Source organism: Bos indicus, chromosome 22, assembly GCF_029378745.1.
Source record: "Bos indicus isolate NIAB-ARS_2022 breed Sahiwal x Tharparkar chromosome 22, NIAB-ARS_B.indTharparkar_mat_pri_1.0, whole genome shotgun sequence".
In the NCBI taxonomy this organism is placed as follows: Eukaryota; Metazoa; Chordata; class Mammalia; order Artiodactyla; family Bovidae; genus Bos; species Bos indicus.
Window position 1 is genome coordinate 17969716 of NC_091781.1, and position 20833 is coordinate 17990548.

Here is a 20833-nt window from a genome sequence, read left to right on the forward strand (position 1 = left end):
AGTCAGGAATTGTATAGAATGGTAGCAATCAGTCATTTAGATGCCTGTGATTATCTTTGGTTTTACAAGAGATATAATACTGATCAGTAAGTTCAGTTAATTTCAGTCACGCAGTCATGTCCGACTCTTTGCGACCCCATGAATCGCAGCACGCCAGGCCTCCCTGTCCATCACCAACTCCTGGAGTTTACTCAGACTCATGTCCTTCGAGTTGGTGATGCCATCCAGCCATCTCATCCTCTGTTGTCCCCTTCTCCTCTTGCCCCCAATCCCTCCCAGCATCAGGGTCTTTTCCAATGAGTCAGCTCTTCGCATGATGTGGCCAAATTATTGGAGTTTCAGCTTCAGCATCAGTCCTTCCAATGAACACCCAGGACTGATCTCCTTTAGGATGGACTGGTTAGATCTCCTTGCAGTCCAAGGGACTCTCAAGAGTCTTCTCCAACACCACAGTTCAAAAGCGTCAATACTTCGGTGTTCAGCTTTCTTCACAGTCCAACTCTCACATTCATACATGACCACTGGAAGAACCATAGCCTGGACTAGACGGACCTTTGTTGGCAAAGTAATGTCTTTGCTTTTGAATATGCTATCTAGGTTGGTCAGAACTTTCCTTCCAAGGAGTAAGTAAGTGTCTTTTCATTTCATGGCTGCAATCACCATCTGCAGTGATTTTGGAGCCCCCAAAAATAAAGTCTGACACTGTTTCTACTGTTTCCCCATCTATTTCCCATACAAAAAAGATCTTCACGACCCAGATAATCACGATGGTGTGATCACTCACCTAGAGCCAGAAATCCTGGAATGTGAAGTCAAGTGGGCCTTAGAAAGCATCACTACGAACAAAGCTAGTGGAGGTGATGGAATTCCAGTTGAGCTATTCCAAATCCTGAAAGATGATGCTGTGAAAGTGCTGCACTCAATATGCCAGCAAATTTGGAAAACTCAGAAATGGCCACAGGACTGGAAAAGGTCAGTTTTCATTCCAATCCCAAAGAAAGGCAATGCCAAAGAATGCTCAAACTACCGCACAATTGCACTCATCTCACACACTAGTAAAGTAATGCTCAAAATTCTCCAAGCCAGGCTTCAGCAATATGTGAACTGTGAATTTCCTGATGTTCAAGCTGGTTTTAGAAAAGGCAGAGGAACCAGAGATCAGATTGCCAACATCTGCTGGATCATGGAAAAAGCAAGACAGTTCCAGAAAAACATCTATTTCTGCTTTATTGACTATGCCAAAGTCTTTGACTGTGTAGATCACAATAAACTGTGGAAAATTCTGAAAGAGATGGGAATACCAGACCACCTGACCTGCCTCTTGAGAAACCTATATGCAGGTCAGGAAGCAACAGTTAGAACTGGACCTGGGACAACAGACTGGTTCCATTAGGAAAAGGAGTATGTCAAGGCTATATATTGTCACCCTGCTTATTTAACTTCTATGCAGAGTACCTCATGAGAAACGCTGGGCTGGAAGAATCACAAGCTGAAATCAAGATTGCCAGGAGAAATATCAATAATACTGATTGTCATATAATATTATCATCATATAGAATAAGAATATGTTTAAGATATAATACTTAGAGAAGTATTATAATACTTAGAGGAGATATAATACTTAGAGGAGATAATTCACTGTGGAGTCAGGAGATTTGGATTCACATCCCTGGTCTTTAAGTATTTGTGTGTATTTGGGCCACTTTCTTGTTCTCTCTTTCTGTCCCATTGCTGTCTTTGGTACATGAAGGTAATTATGCCTTCACTGAAAGGCTTCTTTAAGCTGGCACAGAGTGAGTGGTCATGAGCTGCTTGGAATTCCCCTCTTCCTTGCTGTTAATTGTTTGTAGGCCAGAGAAAGCTGTGCAGATGACCTTGTACTGTCTCTTCCAGGCCAGGAAACATTGACTTGGCTTGCATTCATTAACTCAGACTTGTTTCTTTTGTATGTTAATTTACTCATTCATTGGACGTTAAGAAGTTGTTCATCTCCCCGCCCCTCCATGCTTGGGGAAGGGAAGGCTGGTTTTGGTGAGTGTTCAAGGTTTATTCATTTTTTTAAAATTTTGTTCATTTTTGAACATCAAAAGAGAGTACACAAAATATGCTTGTAGGATAAAGGAGTATTTTGCTTTGTCCATGCGAATGTACACATCGTCATTACAGAATCTAAAGGCTTGGTTAAGAGTGACCATAGCTTGGGAGCTAAATGGGAGAGTTTTGGACAAAACTATCAGGTGGCCATCTTGAGGGCACGTTGGGTGGGGTAAATGTGAAATTTATTGGTACTTTTGTTTTCTTTTTGATTTCCTATTTTTGTCAAGTTTTTGCTTTTTGTGTATATTAGACTTGTGATCAGAGGCAAAGCTATTAAGAAACAGTTTTGTTGAACTACGTTGAGGCTAGAGGTCAGCAGAAAAGATTCTTCATGAGTCCAAGCTGTTTTACTTTTAAAAAACAAAGAAGTCTTCCCAGGAAGTGTTTACTTTAGAGACTATAAAAAGCAGTCATTTTCCTTTGAAATCATCATTTTATACTTGTCTTTGTAGATTACAGCTGGTTGTCTATGTCAAACTATTTTCTTTTTTCCATTAAGCATTACATTGTGATCATTTTCTCATGTTACTGGACAGCATTCTTTGGAAGCATTTAACTGGCTGCATAGTATTCCATTACACAGCATCCTTAGTTAACTGTTGCCTAATTGTTGGACATTTGGACATTTCTGTTGCTTCCTGGTATTTTGCTCTTATAAATAACTATCATAAATGTCTCTGTGCATCAAGGGTTATATGCCTCTTTGAGGATTTCTTTGGAATAAATTTTGAGAAGTGCAATGCAGAACCAAGAGCTTGCCCTATTTAAGACTTTTACATGCAGCACCCTCTTGGGAAGCTGTATAGGAGGGTCTCCTTGCCCAGGGGCTTCTTGACCTTGCTTTTGGCTCAAGCATGCTCAGCCATCTAGAGAGAAGCTGATATAGGGGAAGTGCCTCCGGATTCTTAGCCTCAAGTCATTACCCAGTGTGTAACTTTAGGCAGGAAGCTTCCTTTCTCTGAGTCTCCCTTTCCTCATGTACAAGATCAGAACGATGACATTGGCCCCCAGATTATTCTGGAGCTAAGGAATAGCTGTCCACCCGCAGTTGTGCTTGAGCCTTTGAGTAGCTCCTAACATGTAAATGTGGGAATGAATATGGGGTAATATGCGGGAAGTGATTTATGGGCAGGAGTTTGGTCAGGTGCGTTTCCTTGTCTCTTAGAAACTTGCTGCACCTTTGGGAGCCAGCAGGCAGTAGCCGGTATCACTTGATGAGAATGGGAAGCGTGCATTTTGATAGGATCATTCACTTTAGGATTTATTATTTAAAATAGCTAAAGCTTGACTTTAAATTGCCACATTAAAAAAATAATAGATGGTTGATTTGTAACTTTTGTTTTTAAACTCTTGTTTTTCTGATCAGGGAAGAAGATTCCAGGGAGCACCCCCTTTATCCCTTCCCTCTCTGGGGTTTTCTGAGGAGCCTTGAGGTCATTTCGGGATGGCAGACCATTTCATCTGAAATTTAAAACCTTGATTTTCTTGCTGATTGGAGGCACACACTCCTATCTGGAACTTGTTTTCCTTTCTCTTCCTCCTGTTTCCTCAGCTAGCAGGGACTAAAGAGAACCCAGAATCCCATGACCCAGATGTAATTATAGCTAATATTTTGGTATCCTTCCTTCCTGATTGAATTCAGATGTATTCCCAGATATACAGGCAGAATATGTTAACAGAATTGGGTTTCATGGTATATATTTTATAACTTGATTTTCTTGTCATTAATATTATATCATGAATATTTTATTATATCCTTCAGTGTTCTTTCGTAATATGATTTTCCACAGTTATAGAGCTTTCTGTCACATGAACATACTCTAATTTATTCAACCAAGGCCCTATTATTAGATGTTTTTCAACCTTTCACTCTCATAAATAATGCCACAGTGAATATTCTAGTAGAGGAATAGCTGTATGTATATCAGTGACAATACTGTGTCAGAGGGCAAGAATATTTACCACTCCTTGCTATTTATTCCAAACTGCCTTCCAGATACAGTGGACATCTTGACCCGAATCAGCTATAATGAGTATGCCTATTTCATCGGATCTACATTTGCACTTGATATGATCTCAAAAATATTTCTTCCAAATTTGATGTGAGAAATACTTAAAATTGTGTTTTCCCTTCTGATCCGAGTGTAGTTGCAGAGTTTTCCTGTCTTCTGGCTCCATGGTATCCCATGCATGACTGTGTGTCTCTGCACTACTGGTCCACCCTTCAGTCTTCTCTCTTCTCTCCACCCCTGGAAGGTGACCTCTGAAAGTTTACCAGTGGACTAGCCTGCCTGTCTCTTCTGTTGGACTGGTCACTGGGAAGCCCCGACAAGAGGTGGGGTGGGTCAGGAAGGAGAGAGAGATCCTTGCTCCGTACTCCGTACTTGGTCAGCTGTGACATAGATCCAGTCCCCCATGTGCCCAAGGTGGCGTGTTCCACGTGACTGTGTTTCCTTCTGTGTTTTGGGACTCACTGCTCCTTGGTCCCTTGGGATCTGGGTGGCTTTACTGTTGTTGGAAGTTTGTGCATTGTCCCTTGAGCTTTGGAATGAATCCCTCAGTAAAGAAGCCCTCTTGGACTGTTCTTGAGTGTTGCATGTGTTTCCTGTTGGGACCTTACCTGGTAAGAATGATCTGATTTGTAATTGCAATAGATTGTGCACTCTGACAGGTCATCACCCTGTGTTGCAAGCCAGAAAGTTTAGGCTCAGGAAGACCCAGAGTCTAACCTTTACTAAGTGTTTTGGTTGCACCAACAGAAGGATGAAGTGTGGTGAGATTTCATTTCTAAGGGTTTTTCAGGAAAGGTAATTTCTAGCATTTAAATATGATCCACTGTTCAAACATCATCATACTTTGCTCGATCTTCCATATCATGGTCTTCTAGATGCTGCTTTTTGTCTGTGTAGCTGGATTGTGAATAAGAAATGAACATGAGAGCCATGACCTCACTCAATCCCGAGGACATAACCAAGGTCAGAGCTCCAAGAGGGCAGGGGTCATTTCCTCCTTTGCTTCCATATGAGTCTTGAGTGTTTAGGATTGTGTTTGGCGTGTGGTAGGTGCTCAGTATATGTTGTTGAATGTGTCAAGGGTTCTGAGACCACCCTCAGGCTTGGTGATTTGGTAAAGGAGCCACAGAACTCACATAGTTGTTATGCTCAAGGTTATGGTTTATTACAGAGAAAGGATACAAATAAAGAGAAGCAAAGGAAAAGGGTGCATAAGGTGGAGTCCAGGAGGTGAGTGGGCATCAGCTTCCCTCTCCCAGTGGGATCACAGGGACAATACTTCATTCTCTTAGCAACAACATGAGATAACATGTGTGAAGTGTTGCCAACCAGGGACGCTCACCCAAGCTTTGGTGACCAGGGTTTTTACTGGGGGGTCATTCACCTAGATATGGATCACACATTTAACTGATCTTAGCTACTCAGTCTCCAGCACCCCTAAGAGGTCAAACTGATACAGTGTGGCCCTGGGTCCCAGGTGAACAAAAGCAGGCCTTCACCACTGATTATTCCATTGTTTCTTGGAAGGGAAGTTATGACCAACCTAGATAGCATATTCAAAAGCAGAGACATTACTTTGCCAACAAAGGTCTGTCTAGTCAAGGCTATGGTTTTTCCAGTGGTCACGTATGGGTGTGAGAGTTGGACTGTGAAGAAGGCTGAGTGCCAAAGAATTGATGCTTTTGACCTGTAGTGTTGGAGAAGACTCTTGAGAGTCCCTTGGACTGCAAGGAGACCCAACCAGTCCATTCTGAAGGAGATCAGCCCTGGGATTTCTTTGGAAGGAATGATGCTAAAGCTGAAACTCCAGTACTTTGGCCACCTCATGCGAAGAGTTGACTCATTGGAAAAGACTCTGATGCTGGGAGGGATTGGGGGCATGAGGAGAAGGGGATGACAGAGGATGAGATGGCTGGATGGTATCACTGACTCAATGGACGTGTCTGGGTGAACTCCGGGAGTTGGTGATGGACAGGGAGGCCTGGCGTGCTGCGATTCGTGGGGTCGCAAAGAGTCAGACACGACTGAGCGACTGAACTGAACTGAACATAAACTGTCTGGAATGGCCCAAGGCCACAGTGGTACAAAGACACACTTAATAGAATATTCTGAGGACTTAGGAGTCATCTCCCAGGAGCGGTCAAGGGCCAGCCCTTGTGTGGGCTGCGCAGGGTTGAGGATCCCATGCTCTCTGAGTTTACTGCACAGGCCAAGATCATAAGCTCCAAGTGGGCTGTTAACGTTACTTCTTTTGTACCCCTGTAAGCGCCAAGAGTTTAGGATGATGCCAGGCATTGGCAGATGCTTATACTGAGGTTCTTCAGAGAAACAGAACCAGCAGGAAAACCAGTACTTTTGTTAAATAATTGGCTCATGTGATTGCGGAGGATTGGCAAATGCACAATTTGCAGGTTGGACCAGTAGGCTAGGTTTCCAGGAAAGAGTTGCAGTTGAAGCTTGAAGACCACTGGTTGACAGAATTTCCTCTTAGAAGTCAGTCTTTTTCTTAAAGCCTTCAGCTGAGTGTGTAAGGCCCATCCACGTTAGAGAGAGAAGTGTAACTTGCTCAAGTTCACTGATTGAAATGTTAATCCCATCCAAAAAATACTTTCACAGAAATGTCTAGAATAGTGTTTGACCAAATATCTGGATGCCATGGCCTCACCAGGCTGACATATAAAAATAACCATCACAATGCTCAATTGTTGAAAAACCATAAACCATTAGGATCAGAAGAGACCAGTGGAGTCAGGACCCAGCTTCCTAATTCCACTTACCTCTCTCCCTGGCAACTCTTCTCTCGGTGTAGAAACCCTTGAATATCCAAGGTTCTGCTTCCCTTTGCCCCCAGGGTTAAGGCCACATCTGTGACTACTCAGTAGTTCTCTTCATTCCACCCTAATTTGTTCCTTTCTACTTAAATCATATCCTGAAACCTTCCCCATCCTAGCTCAGAGCAACCTCAATTATTGGACTGTGTGATAGATTTTTAGTGAAATGGCACCTCCTTCTTTCTTACAAACAAGTTAATAGCAATGAGAATGTTTTTCTAGTCCCCTTGGGGGGAAAAAGGCATCAAATAAAAACAGTGATTTTTCTCTATAACTGAATCAGACAGTTTATCCCTCAGGCTGTTGACACAGGAGAATCTGAAGAAGGAAAAATAGCAAATATTTTCAGCCAGGGTAATTCCCAGTGAATAAGACAGCAACATATTCCAACTGATAACAGAAATTAAGTCAATATTTCATGTAAGGGCAGGAGAGTTCATATCAAATGTGGTCCCCAGGTCCCAAACTGGAACCATAACAATTTCCTACTACAAAAAAAAAAAAAAATTCTATAGTAGGCTTATCGTGATTACCTTTTATTTATTTATTTAATTAAAAAATTACTTAGCACTTTGCATGTTATTGGTTTCTTGAAACCCTAAGGCCAAGATTCTTAGGGACATTCAAGACAATAGATCTTTTCCCAGTTTTAAAAACATTAGAAATTAACATTTTTTTCATTGATTGAAGGAGATGATTCTGAGTGGTGTTCTAAAATCGTACTTGCTGCTGCAGCTACTAAAACACTTTCTTCTGGGGTCAGTCAGTGCTAACCAAAGATAGCCATGGCCAAAGTGTGGAGCTGTGCAAAGCGAGCAAGGCTTTGGTTCTACACGGAAGCAGTCCTTGGCCTTGGCCCAGTGGCTGGGATGGTCAGAAGGTCAGAAGTGTAAAACACATCGGTTTGAAAGCTGTGTAAGAGAATGGCTTACACAAAAGAAATGGCCTCTCCTTTTGAATCTTTCATCATATTTTTGTCCTAGAGTGGACTATACCTCCTGGTTCACTAGGAACTGTCTGGGTTTATGCTTCTTATCCTGGTTTAGCTGGTAGAGCTCACACGTCTCTGGTTCCAAGAATAAGCTAGTGATATTGTAACTCCAGGCCCTTGCATATGCTCTTCCTTCAGCTTGCATTTGCTGTTTTCCTATTAATATACATGATATGGACATGGTTTGCTACTTTATGTCCTCAAGTCTTAGATCAAATAGGCACCTCCTTCGTTATTCTCTAACAGGTGATGTTTGCTTTTTCCTTCTCATATGGTCTGAATGTTTGTGTCCCTTCCCTACCCCTGTCTCACCAAATTCATACGTTGAAATCCTAACCTCCAAAGGTGATAGTATTAGTAAGTGTGGCCTCTGGGGGGTGATTCGATCATGAGGGTGGGGCTTTCGTCAATGGGACTGGTGCCCTTAGTAAGAGATCCCGCAGAGCTCCTGTCCTTCCACCATTTGAGAACACAGTGAGAAAGCTCTGGATGAAGGCCTTTATCAGGATGTGGCCATATTGGCACCTCAGTCTTGTACTTCCCCCCTCCAAGAATGTGAGAAATGAATTTCTGTTGTTAATGAATTTCTGTAATCTACCTAGTCTGTGATATTCAGTTGTAACAGCCCAAATGGACTGCTATTCCAATGTCAGCTCTCTTGTGTGTTTACCTTTTTATTTTCTATCCCTCCTCACCCAAGGTGTCCAAGTTGTCTGGAACTATGCCAGCCTAACAGTGGGCTCTCGATGGTATGCTGGCATAAATAAAAAAATGAATGAATGAATGAACTGGAAGGTGCGGTATGAGTAGGTGGCAGAATCCTAGCAGTAGTAATAGAAAACTACTCAATCTCAGTGGCTTAATAGAATAGAAATTGAGTTTCCAGTGATGCCAAATGTAATCTGTGATGGTGCAGTGGCAGTGCAGAGAGTGAGAGCAGAATCTCTGCTCCACTGAGTCATTCAGGGATCCAGGCTGACAGAGATCATCTTATCTTTGATGTCCCACAGGCATTGACATCCAGCCAATAGAAAGGGGAAAAGATAGAGGATATGCAGGAAGTAAGCTTTTAAAGTCTGCAAGTAGTGTCATCACTTCTTTTTTTTGGTTAGGAAGTGATGAGTATGACCCTGTTGAGATGCAAAGGGGCCCAGAAACATGGTGGGCAGCTACTTCCCAGTGACCACTTTCTAGATAGCTAGTCACTGGTACCTCTAGTGCAGTCACATTCAGTAGCCAAGCGCTACCACCACGGTTATTATAGGGAGCTTCATGAGGGCAGAGACAGTCTCTTTCATAACTTGAGCTGAAGGCCTAGCACAGTCAGTGTTTGAATGAATAACCAACCACCTCTTGATCACCGACTATATTTGGGGCACGATGTCAGACACAGAGCTTGCCATGGTGTGAACACATAAAATTCCACAAAGACTTAGAATCAACAAAGAATCTTTTGTCCTTTGAAGACAGACCAACCCCTGACTCCATTACAGACTCCATAAAAAGCAGAAGATGGCCGGGCAAGTTCTGAAGTGACTTTCTTCACCCTCAGAGAGCAGGATAAAATAAAAGTCTTCTAGTGTAAAATGCATCAGTTTGAAAGCTGTGCAAGGAAATGGCCTCTCACCCTCCTTTTGGATCTTTCATTGTATTTTGCTCCTTGGAGAGCAATGGAAACTGCTTCAGAACATGATCTTTCTACTAGTTTTTGTTCTCCTTTTTTTCTAGACCTCATGTTCTGTTCCATTGTATGTCCTGCAGTGGAAATAAAAAAGAAGTCAGACTGAATTTCCCAGCACATTTTAAACTCCCATAGTTAAGAAAAACAGGAAGTCCTTGAATGTAGACCATCAGATGAAGTCCTAACCCCGTTTTATGGGAGATTAGGTTCTTCAGAGGGCTAAGATCTGTGTCTTTTACACTTGTGTCCTTTAGCTCAGGGGTCCCCAATGTCCAGGCCATGGACTGGTACCTCTGTCAGATCAGTGGCAGCACAAGATTAGAAGTAAAGCGCACAATAAGTGTAGTGTGCTTGAATCATCCCAAAGCCACTCCCTCCCACCCAGCCCCCAGTCTGTGGAAGAACTGTCCTCCATGAAACCGGTCCTGGGTGCCAAAAAGATTGGGGACCGCTGCTTTAGGTCGTCAAGGGGAAAGTCACCTTGGCCACTATGCGCAGACGTTTTCATTGTTTTCTTCCTCATTGCCATATTGAAGTTTTGCTGAGCTCTTCCATGGAGAGAGCAGAGTAGGGAGCAACTTTGTCCTATGAGACTGCAAAAATTTCAGTGGCTGGCTTGAAAGAGAATACCTAGATAGTATTCTGGAAATTTGACATCATATGGGTATCTGACCATGATCTTGACTCTGAGGTTGCAGAGGAGGAGAGTCGTATTCCCATGGCATGCTCTCATCTTCCTTTTATTTCCTCTCTTCTTTCATTCTGATTCCATGGCCACAGCAGTTAGAGGCTCCTTAACTTTGTATTGTCCCCTGTATATCACCATAGTGCTGTCTTTCATCATGCCTTACAATTCACCAAAGACTTTCACTCAAGGTATGTTGTAGGAGCACTTTGAAAACTATGAGTGCGGCACAGATACATGTAAGAATGTCATGTTTATATGCCTATTCACTTCTCCGAGAAGCACGTCTGAGGGCGTCACTGTTTCTCACCGTTTTCATTACTTCCTCATTTTTATCCTAATAGAAATACCCCAAAGGTAGCCCCAAGCACATACTATCCCATCATCTGTCCCAGTGTCTATTTAAAGAAGTTATTTGTTCATTTTTTATTATTTCTTGTTGGCTGTGCTGGGTCTTTGTTGCTGTGCGCTGGCTTTTTAGTTGTGGTGAGTGGGGGTTACTCTTCAGTGTGGTATTTGAGCTTCTTATTGTGCTGGCTTATGTGGTTGCGCAGCACAGGCTCTAGGGTGTGTGGCCTTCATTGGTTGCAGTTCCTGGGCTCTAGAGCAAGGGCTCAGTAGTGGTGGTGCATGGGCTTAATTGCTCCATGGGATGTGGGATCCTCCTGGACCAGGGATCAAACCCAGGTCTCCTGCATTGGCAGGCAGATTCTTTACCACTGAGCCACCAGTGAAGCCCTCAGTATATTTTTTTGTATTGACGCAAGTAAAGGGCTTCCCAAGTGGCTCAGTGGTAAAGAATCTGCCTGCCAATACAGAAGATGTAGGTTGAATCCCTGGGTCAGGAAGATTGCCTAGAGGAGGAAATGGCAACCCACTCCAGTATTCTTGCCTAAGAAATCCCATGAACAGAGGTACCTGGTGGGCTACAGCCTATGGGGTCTCAAAGAGTCAGACATGACTGAGTGACTGAGCATGTATGCAAAACAGTTGATTTATAATGTGTTAATTTCTGCTGTACAACAAAGTGCTTCAGTTACTTTATATATATCATCTCATTTAAAATTTTATTTTCCATTATGGTCTATCATAGAATATTGAATATAATTCCCTGTGCTAAATATACAGTAGCAGCTTGTTATTTATCCAGTCTCTATATAAAAGCTTACGTCTGCTAATCCCCAACCTCCTAGTCCATCTCTTCCCCAGCCCCTGCCCCTTGGCAATCACAAGCCTGTTCCCTACTTCTGTGATTCTGTTTCTGTTTCATAGACGGGTTAATTTGTATCATGTTTTAGATTCCTCATGTGAGTGATATCATATGGCGTTTTTCTTTCTGACTTACCTCACTTAGTGTGATCATCTCTATTTGTATCCGTGTTACTGCACATGGCATTATTTCATTCTTTTTTATGGCTGAGCAGGATTCCATTCTATACATGTACCACATCTTCTTTATCCATGTATCTGTCAGTGAACAGTTCGGTTGCTTCTATGTCTTGGCTGTTGTGAATAGTGCTGCTATGAACATAGGGATGCAGGTGTCTTTTTGGATTAGATTTGTTTGCTGCATGCTGAGGAGTGGGGTTGCTGGGTCATATGGCAACTCTCTTTTTAGTTTTCTGAGGAACCTCCTTACTGTTTTCCACAGTGGCTGCACCAGCGTGCATTCCCATCAACAGTGTAGGAGGGTTCCCTTTTCTCTACACTCTCTCCAGCGCGTGTTATGTGTAGACTTTTTAATGATGGCATTTCTGGCCGAATGAACACCAGAAACTTAGTGGCATAAATCAGTAGCTTGTGTTGTTGGGTTCATAGTTTTTCCAGGTTAGGGACTTCTGTGAAATTATAGTGTGTGTCTTGTCTCAGAGCCAGGATGTCTGGGGCCTGAGCTGGGAAGACCGCACTGGCTGGCTTTGGGGACCTTCTGGAGTTTTCTTCATTCAGCTCTGTGGTGCCTAGATGGGTTGACTCCTATGCTGGGGTCAGTGGGGCTTTCCATGGAAACATCCAGATATCCTCTGCATGTGACTTACTGCGTTTTCAGAGGAAATTCCCTGGCAACCAGCATGTCAAGGGAACCGAACAGTACTGCAATGCTTTTAATGAGCTAGTGAGAGACATAAAAAGTGAAACCATATAAAATGACTCTTGCCATAATGATGGTGACATATCCATTACAATGCAGTGGTATCACTGAAAAGAAAGTCCTGCTAGAGATGCTGTTTTTAAAATGTCTCATTTTACAGATGGCAGGCCTCAAGTGACTTAAAGCCTTTTTTAAAAAATGTGGACTATTACCAACATAAAAAGTGCACACATGTAAACATACAACTTAATAACTTATTATTAAGTAAACCCCTATATAATTACAGGTCAAGAAACCAGTGGTCAGAACTCAGAGCCCACAGGAAGCCCAACTCAGTGACAACCCCTTTCTACACCATGAACATGTCCACAAGACCAACTTTTCTGGTAAGTCACTGGTTATGTTTTATCTGTTTTTGAACTTTATATAAATGGGCTAATATTGTATATGTTCTTTTGCATGTGGCTTTTTTTTTCTTCCCAACATTAAGTTTATGAACTCTGTCCTTGCTGTGTGTGTAGTTGTGACTTGTTTATGTCACTGGGTGGGTACATACATGCTCAGTGTCTCTCTCTTTACAACCTGATGGACTGCAGCCCACCAGGCTCTGCTGTACATGGAATTTTCCAGGCAAGAATACTGGACTAGGCTGCCATTTCCTCCTCCAGGATCTCCGTGACCCAGGGATCGAACCCCTGTCTTCTGAGTCTTCTGCATTACTAGGCAGATTCTTTACCACTGAACCACCTGGGAAGATATGGTTATGTCATTAGTGCAGAATATTCCATTGTATGAACATTTATCCATTCCACTGTTAATGGACACATGGATTGTTTCCAGTCGTTTCCAGCAAATAATACTGCTCTGCACACTCTTAAATGTGTATTTTGTTGTACCCGGGCATGCATGTCTCTTAGGTATCACCTTAGAGGGGGTGAGTAGACAGTACTGCTGCTGCTAAGTCACTTCAGTCGTGTCCGACTCTGTGCGACCCCATAGACGGCAGCATACCAGGCTCCCCTGTCCCTGAGATTCTCCAGGCAAGAACACTGGAGTGGGTTGCCATTTCCTTCTCCAATGCATGAAAGTGAAAAGTGAAAGTGAAGTTGCTCAGTCGTGTCTGACTCTGTGCGACCCCATGGACTGCAGCCCACCAGGCTCCTCCATCCATAGGATTTTCCAGGCAAGAGTACTGGAGTGGGGTGCCATGGCTTCTCCGGAGTAGACATTAACAACCTATCTAAAGTGATTGTACCATTTCATGCTCCCCAAGCCACACAAGAAACTTCACCATAACTTGATATTAAGGTTATCAGACTTTTTCATTAGAGTTGTTTTTGAGGTTTTTTTTTGGCCTTGGGTTTTATTTTTTTTCCCTTCATTTAGAGCATAGTCCTCTGTTTCTTCATTTTGCTTGACTCTCTGTGTTGGATTTAAGCATTAGATGAAACAGCTACTTCTCCCAGTCTTGAAGGACTTAAGTTTTATTTGAGGCAAAACGAGGACTGCAGCCTGGGAGGCAGCATCCCAGATAGCTCTGAGAGACTGCTCCAGAGAGGTGGTGGGGGAAGGTCAATATATGTCGATATATATTGGTCAATATACAAGGTTTTGGTGAAGGGAGAGTTAAATCATTCAGCACTCATTTTACAGAAGGTTTTCTGCTAGTCATGAGGCTATGATGTTACCATGAGGGGATTTAGTGCTTTTCTAGATATGAGGAGATGCAAGGATTGAGAGCATTCAATCTGTTCCTAAAAACATCTAACTAAAGACCTGTCCCACCAGATTCCCTGGAGTACAGGGTGCCTCATTCCACCCTGAGCTCCCTCGGGGTGCTGCTATTGCAACAGTACAGGGTTAAATCTCTGCAGAGGCAGATGGCAAGTGCCCTTGTTGTGTGGTCATTGGCAATGGTCTTGGAAAGTGCCAGTCTGTAGTTCACAGTGTCTCCTGGATGTGATCCCTGTTGCTTTTCAAAGCCATATGCTTTGGTGGCCTATCTCTCAGGTAAAGTCTTCAGGGCGGCGGTGCCTGGTGTAAGTGCAGACCATGCACTCCTGGGCAGAAGCTCCAGGTTTGTTGAGTTCTCCACTGACTGTGGGTCACACAGCCTGGGATGGAGTTTATGGTGACGTCACGTCCTAGGCTTTCCTACCTGCTCGATGTGGGTCTTCCTTTGTTTTCCTGGTATGAAGGGCTGCTCTGCTAGTTTTTGTGTTTTTTCCAGAGGAAATTGTTCAGTCAGTAGCTATAACTTCGGGGTGTTCATGGGAGGAATTGAGTTCAGGATCCTCTTACATCATCGTCTTGGATCACTTCTGCTGCTGCTAAGTCACTTCAGTCGTGTCCGATTCTGTGTGACCCCATAGACGGCAGCCCACCAGGCTTCCCTGTCCCCAGGATTCTCCAGGCAAGAACACCAGAGTGGGTTGCCATATCCTTCTCCAATGCATGAAAGTAAAAAGTGAAAGTGAAGTCGCTCAGTCATGTCTGACTCTTAGCGACCCCCTGGACTGCAGCCCACCAGGCTCCTCCATCCATGGATTTTCCAGGCAAGAGCACTGGAGTGGGGTGCTATTGCCTTCTGGATCACTTCTAGCATTTCCAATTCTTGCCATTCCAGTAAGCATGTGAGCTTCCCAAGTGGGGCTAGTGGTAAAGAACCTGCCTGCCAATGCAGGAGACATAAGAGATGCGGATATGATTGCTGGGTTGGGAAGATCTCCTGAAGACAGGAATGCAACCCAGTCCAGTATTCTTGCCTGGAGAATCCCATGGACAGAGGAACCTGGCGATCTGTGGTCCATGGGGTCACAAAGAATCAGACACGACTGAAGCAACTGAGCACAAAAATACAGGTGAGCATGAAGTGGTGCGTTATTGTGATTTTTACTTGTATTTCTCAGATAACTAATGAAGTTGATCATATTTTCATAGGTTTCTCGGCCATTTGGGCATACTTTTTTTGGTGAAATGCTTATTATTGTCCTTTTCTATTTTTATTTTTCGCTAGTGTTTCACTTATTGATATGAAGAGGTTCTTTATTGATTATAGGCTGTGATATTGTGATTGTTAATAAGAGTTATATTTGGTCTTTGTCCTTGTTTCTGGCAGAGAGCTTCTAAAACTCTTAGAATTTACTAAGTGATGAGAGCAACAATGATGCCATTTTTTATGTTAATAATGTGAGTTCTGGACCACACTTCAGAATGGGGCTAGCTTCCAGGGGACCCACCTATGTGATTATATGGTCTTAGCCCCTGATCTCTGGGGAGAGCAGAGGAGCTGGAGATTGAATCACTTGCTGATGGCCAGTCATTTAATCAATCATGGGTGTGTCATGGAGCCTCCATTAATCCCCCAAAGGACCAGGTTTGGAGAGTTTCTGGGTGTGAATATGTGGAGGCCTGGAGAGAGTTGCATGCCTAGAGAGGGTGTGGAAATTCCCTGTTGTCTCCCCTACCTTGCCCTCTGCATTTCTTCCATCTGACTTTTCCTGAACTATATCTTTTTGTAACAAACCAGTGATCTAGTAAGTGAAATATTTCTCTGAGTTAGGGAGTTGCTCTAGAAAATTGATTGAACCCAGAGAGGAGGTCATAGGAACCTCTGGTTTATAGCCAATCATCCAGAAACATGGGTAATAACCTGGGCTTAAGAGTGGCATCTGAAGCGAGGAGGGGCTCAAATTTTGCAGGACTAAGCCCTTAACCTGTGGAATCCAGTGCCGTCCCTGGGCAGGCAGTGTCAAAACTAGTTAAATTGTGGATCACTGCACTGGTGTTGTAGAGGTGCTTGTTTGTGTGGGGAAAAACACAGACTGGAATTGGTTCCAGAATAGTTTCATGGGTATATGGCCTTTGTTAATTATATAAGTGGCAAACTTCTTTCCCACCCTGTAGGTTACCTTGTCACTCTCTAAATGATGTTTTTGTATGTCCATTTGTATACTTCTTTTTCTGTCCAACATCATGTTGTGAGATTTATTCATGTTGTGTTGGTACCTATGAGCTGTTAATTTCATGACTATGTCATATTCTATTATTCCTAATTCTAATAAGCCCACTTACTACACTTTTTTTGGAAGAGTAACTGCTTTTCTTTGTATTTTAAACACTCTTTCTATATGTCAAGTAGATACTGCTGTATTCTAAAAGCTTTATTGTTTTGCCTTTCTCATTTATAGCGGGAATCAGCACATTATGGCTGGCAAGAAATTCTGTCCCACCACTTAATTTTGTTAATAAAGTTTTATTGGAACACATTCATAGTCTTTCACTTACGTATTGTCTATGGCTGCTTTTGTCCTGTAACAGCAGAATGAAGTAGTTGCAATAGAGACAGGAAACCTGTGAGCCTTATATAATGGGTTGACCAAAAGGTCATTCAGGTTTTTCTGAAACATCTTACCAAAAACCCGAATGAACTTTCGGGCCAACACAGTATTTACTACTGGCCCTTGGTGAAAAATATTATTGACTCCTGATGTAGATCTACAACATACTTGATCAAAATCTCTGTATTTTCATATCACTGGATGGGCTTTTCACCTTCCACTGAAAAGTCTTCCTTTTCTCTACAAACATTCATTTACTAGCTACTCTGTGGGAGGCCTTGTAGGCATTGATAGGCATTGATGACACATGGATGAGAAATATGGTTTGTGCCCCATATGATCTCACAGTTTGGTGACATTGCCCTTCACTTGCATTAGCTTTCTCACACCAGCAAAGCCATGTGTAAGTTAATGGACATTTACTGAGCAGACCTAGGAGGTACCCCATGTTCTGTTAGGGATAAGAAACTCCTAGATAAATAAGACTTTCTCCCAGCCCTCAAGGTGTTTACAGTCTAGTAGGGTGGCCATGCTATGCTAAGTCACTTCAGTAATTTCCGACTCTGTGCGACCCCATAGACAGCAGCCCACCGGGCTCCCCCGTCCCTGGGATTCTCCAGGCAAGAACACTGGAGTGGGCTGCCATTTCCTTCTCCAATGCATGAAAGTGAAAAGTGAAAGTAAAGTCGCTCAGTCGTGTCCAACTCTTAGCGACCCCATGGATTGCAGCCTAACAGGCTCCTCCGTCCATGGGATTTTCCAAGCAAGAGGTACTGGAGTGGGGTGCCATTGCCTTCTCCGAGGGTGGCCATACGGAGAGGTAAATAGCTGACATCATCATTAGCCGATAATTGGTGACATAGTAGATTCTCGCAGCTGTGGCTTGGTGACACAAGGGCTGTGTGGACTCAAAGGAGTTAAAAATAATATCATTTTTGGTTTGTGAAATAAAGCCAAAGCAGAAGTGATTTAAAAATTCTGATTTTAATGTTATTTGTAACATTGAATTGTAACATTTTCAGCAAGTCCCCACCACACACCCTGTGAGGGCTGTGCACATTGGTCATGGTAGTCATTAAATTAGTCATCCTGATAATTACAGGAGCTCAGAAATAGCTACTCATCAGCCTGAATACAAAACCAATCCCAGGATTCATTGAAATGCACTTAAGAAAGGTTGATAATTCTGCACACACACTTAGAGGAAGTTATATATATAAAAAAGAAGTTGCGTCTATCCTTAGGGTATCCTCGATAACCTTATACGTCATCTGAATGGCCATTCAGCATTCCTCCTCCACTGTTTTAAAACTGCATGTGTGACTATATGGTAACATATTTGAAGTCTCTCTACGCAGGGAATTTTTTCCCTTCTCTCAGTAGATTCTGTTGTAAAATGACAGGTATGGTAGAGGCACTACTTGTCAGGAGACAGTAATTACTTGTCAGGAGACAGTAATTACAAAATAAAATCACTAACAAAATCAGCTTATTTAAAAAAAAGGATGAGTAACCATGAAATGGGTTATGACAATCCAATAATTAACTAGTGGCCAAAGCCAGTGTTTTTCACATTTGAATGATGGATTAGAAAATCCCACACACAGTAGAGAAGCTCAAGTAGAAATGTACCAACTTTTCACTTTAGTAAGAGATCCGATCTCCTGGACTGCTGGAATCATTAATATTTTATTTTAGTTTTGTAGATTCTTTGTGTCTTCACAGTTTTGATTTCAAATGATCATACTGATTTTTTTTTTCTTTTTATTGACCAAATGACCTATGCAACTGCTTTTCTGATTGTGATCTCTCCCATTCCTCATTCAGAACATAGTTTGGGAAATGAATCACCTGAGATTCCTATCTCCTTTTGTGAAGGTCTCTGTGTTGGGACAATGCCAAATGAGAAAGTAAGTGACACTGTTGCTTTATTTATCAATTGCCTGGTCAGAATAATGATTGTCTCATATTCTTTGAAACTCAGTCTACCATGTTCCATTCTCTTTGTCCATGGATCCTTGTAATGTTTTTAGACTGGCTTCTTATTGGAGAAGTGTTCCAACTAGTCATTTGGCACCCCATTTTCTTCATGTATAGAATAAGTGATCGGAGGTAAGCCTTGATGGGATGCTCTATGCCAAGAACCAAGATGAAAATATTTAGAGGAGGGATTGTGGAAATTAATTTATGCAGGGGTTAAAAAGAGATATATTAGACCTTGTCATAGCCACTCAACTCTGTCCTTAAACAGCACAAAAATAGCCATCAGTTCAGTTCAGTCACTCAGTCATGTCCGACTCTTTGTGACCCCATGAATCGCAGCACGCCAGGCCTTTCTGTCCATCACCAACTCCTGGAGTCTACTCAAACCCATGTCTATCGAGTTGGTGATGCCATCCAGCCATCTCATCCTCTGTTGTCTCCTTCTCCTCCTGCCCCCAATCCTTCCCAGCATCAGGGTCTTCTCCAGTGAGTCAACTCTTCGCATCAGGTGGCCAAAGTATTGGAGTTTCAGCTTCAATATCAGTTCTTCCAATGGACACCCAGGACTGATCTCCTTTAGGATGGACTGGTTGGATCTCCTTGCAGTCCAAGGGACTCTCAAGAGTCTTCTCCAACACCTCCATTCTTCGGCGCTCAGCTTTCTTTATAGTCCAACTCTCACATCCATACATGACTACTGGAAAAACCATAGCCTTGACTAGATGGACCTTTGTTGACAAAGTAATGTCTCTGCTTTTAAATATGCTATCTAGGTTGGTCATAACTTTCATTCCAAGGAGTAAGCATCTTTTCATTTCATGGCTGCAATCACCATCTGCAGTGATTTTGGAGCCCCCCAAAATAAAGTCAGCCACTGTTTCCACTGTTTTCCCATCTATTTCCCATGAAGTGATGGGACCAGATGCCATGATCTTCGTTTTTTGAATGTTGAGCTTTAAGCCAACTTTTTCACTCTCCTCCTTCACTTTCATCAAGAGGCTTTTTAGTTCCTCTTTACTTTCTGCCATAAGGGTGGTGTCATCTGCATATCTGAGGTTATTGATATTTCTCCCAGCAAACTTGATTCCAGCTTGGGCTTCTTCCAGCCCAGTGTTTCTCATGATGTACTCTGCATATAGACAATACTTAAACAAACAGCATTTGGTGTGTTCCAATAAAGCATTATTTAAAAACCAAAGCAAGTAGTGGGCTGGATTTATTTTGTCTTTTTTTTTTTTTTGCTTTCATTTTGCATTAGAGTATAGCCGACTAACAATGTTGTAATAGTTTCAGGTAAACAGTGAAGTGGTTCACCCCTACATATACATGTATCCATTCTCCTCCAATGGGTTCACTGGTGGCTAAGATGGTAAAGAATCCTCCTGGAATGTGGGAGACCTGGGTTTGATCCCTGGGATGGGAAGATCCCTTGGAGGAGGGCATGGCAACCCACTCCAGTATTCTTGCGTGGAGAATCCCCGTGAACAGAGGAGCCTGGAGGGCTACAGTCATTGGGGTAACAGAGTTGGACAGGACTGAGTGACTAAGCATAGCACATTCTGCCCCCAAAGTCCCTTCCCATCCAGGCTGCCATATAACATTGAGCAGAGTTCCATGTGTTATACAGTAGGTCCTTGTTGATTATCCATTTTAAATATAGCAGTGTGTAAACCCCAAACTTCCTAACTATCCCTTCCCGCATTCTTCCCCCTGGCAACCATAAATTCATTCTCTAAGTCTGTGAGCCTTTTTCTGCTTTGTAAGTTCATTTGTAACATTTCTTTTTAGATTCCACATAAAAGGGATGTCATATATATATATATATATTTTTTTTTTTTTTGGTCTGAATTACTTCATTCAGTAAGACAATGTCTAGGTCCATCCATGTTGCTGCATGGAATTATTTCACGCTTTTTAACGAGTTAATAATATTCCATTTTGTATGCGTACCACTTCTTCTTTATCCATTCATCTTGTCGGTGGATATTTAGGTTGCTTCCATGTCTTGGCTGTTATAAACAATACTGAAATGAGTGTTGGTATCCTTTCAGATTGTGTTTTTCTCTGAATATATGCCCAGGAGTAGGTTTGCAGAGTTATGTGGTAGTTCTAGTTTTAGTTTTT

At 42.5% G+C, this 20833-nt stretch overlaps 1 long non-coding RNA gene across 1 annotated transcript in view; it reads left to right on the top strand.

Moving 5' to 3' along the window:
• LOC139178589 (uncharacterized) overlaps positions 1-18663 on the top strand; it is a 122551-nt gene extending 103888 nt beyond the window's left edge. Inside the window, exons 2-3 of the long non-coding RNA XR_011562969.1 lie at positions 12673-12772; positions 18554-18663. This is a non-coding gene — a long non-coding RNA (uncharacterized lncRNA). The remainder of the gene's footprint in view (positions 1-12672; positions 12773-18553) is intronic.
• The last annotated feature ends 2170 nt before the right edge of the window (positions 18664-20833 follow it).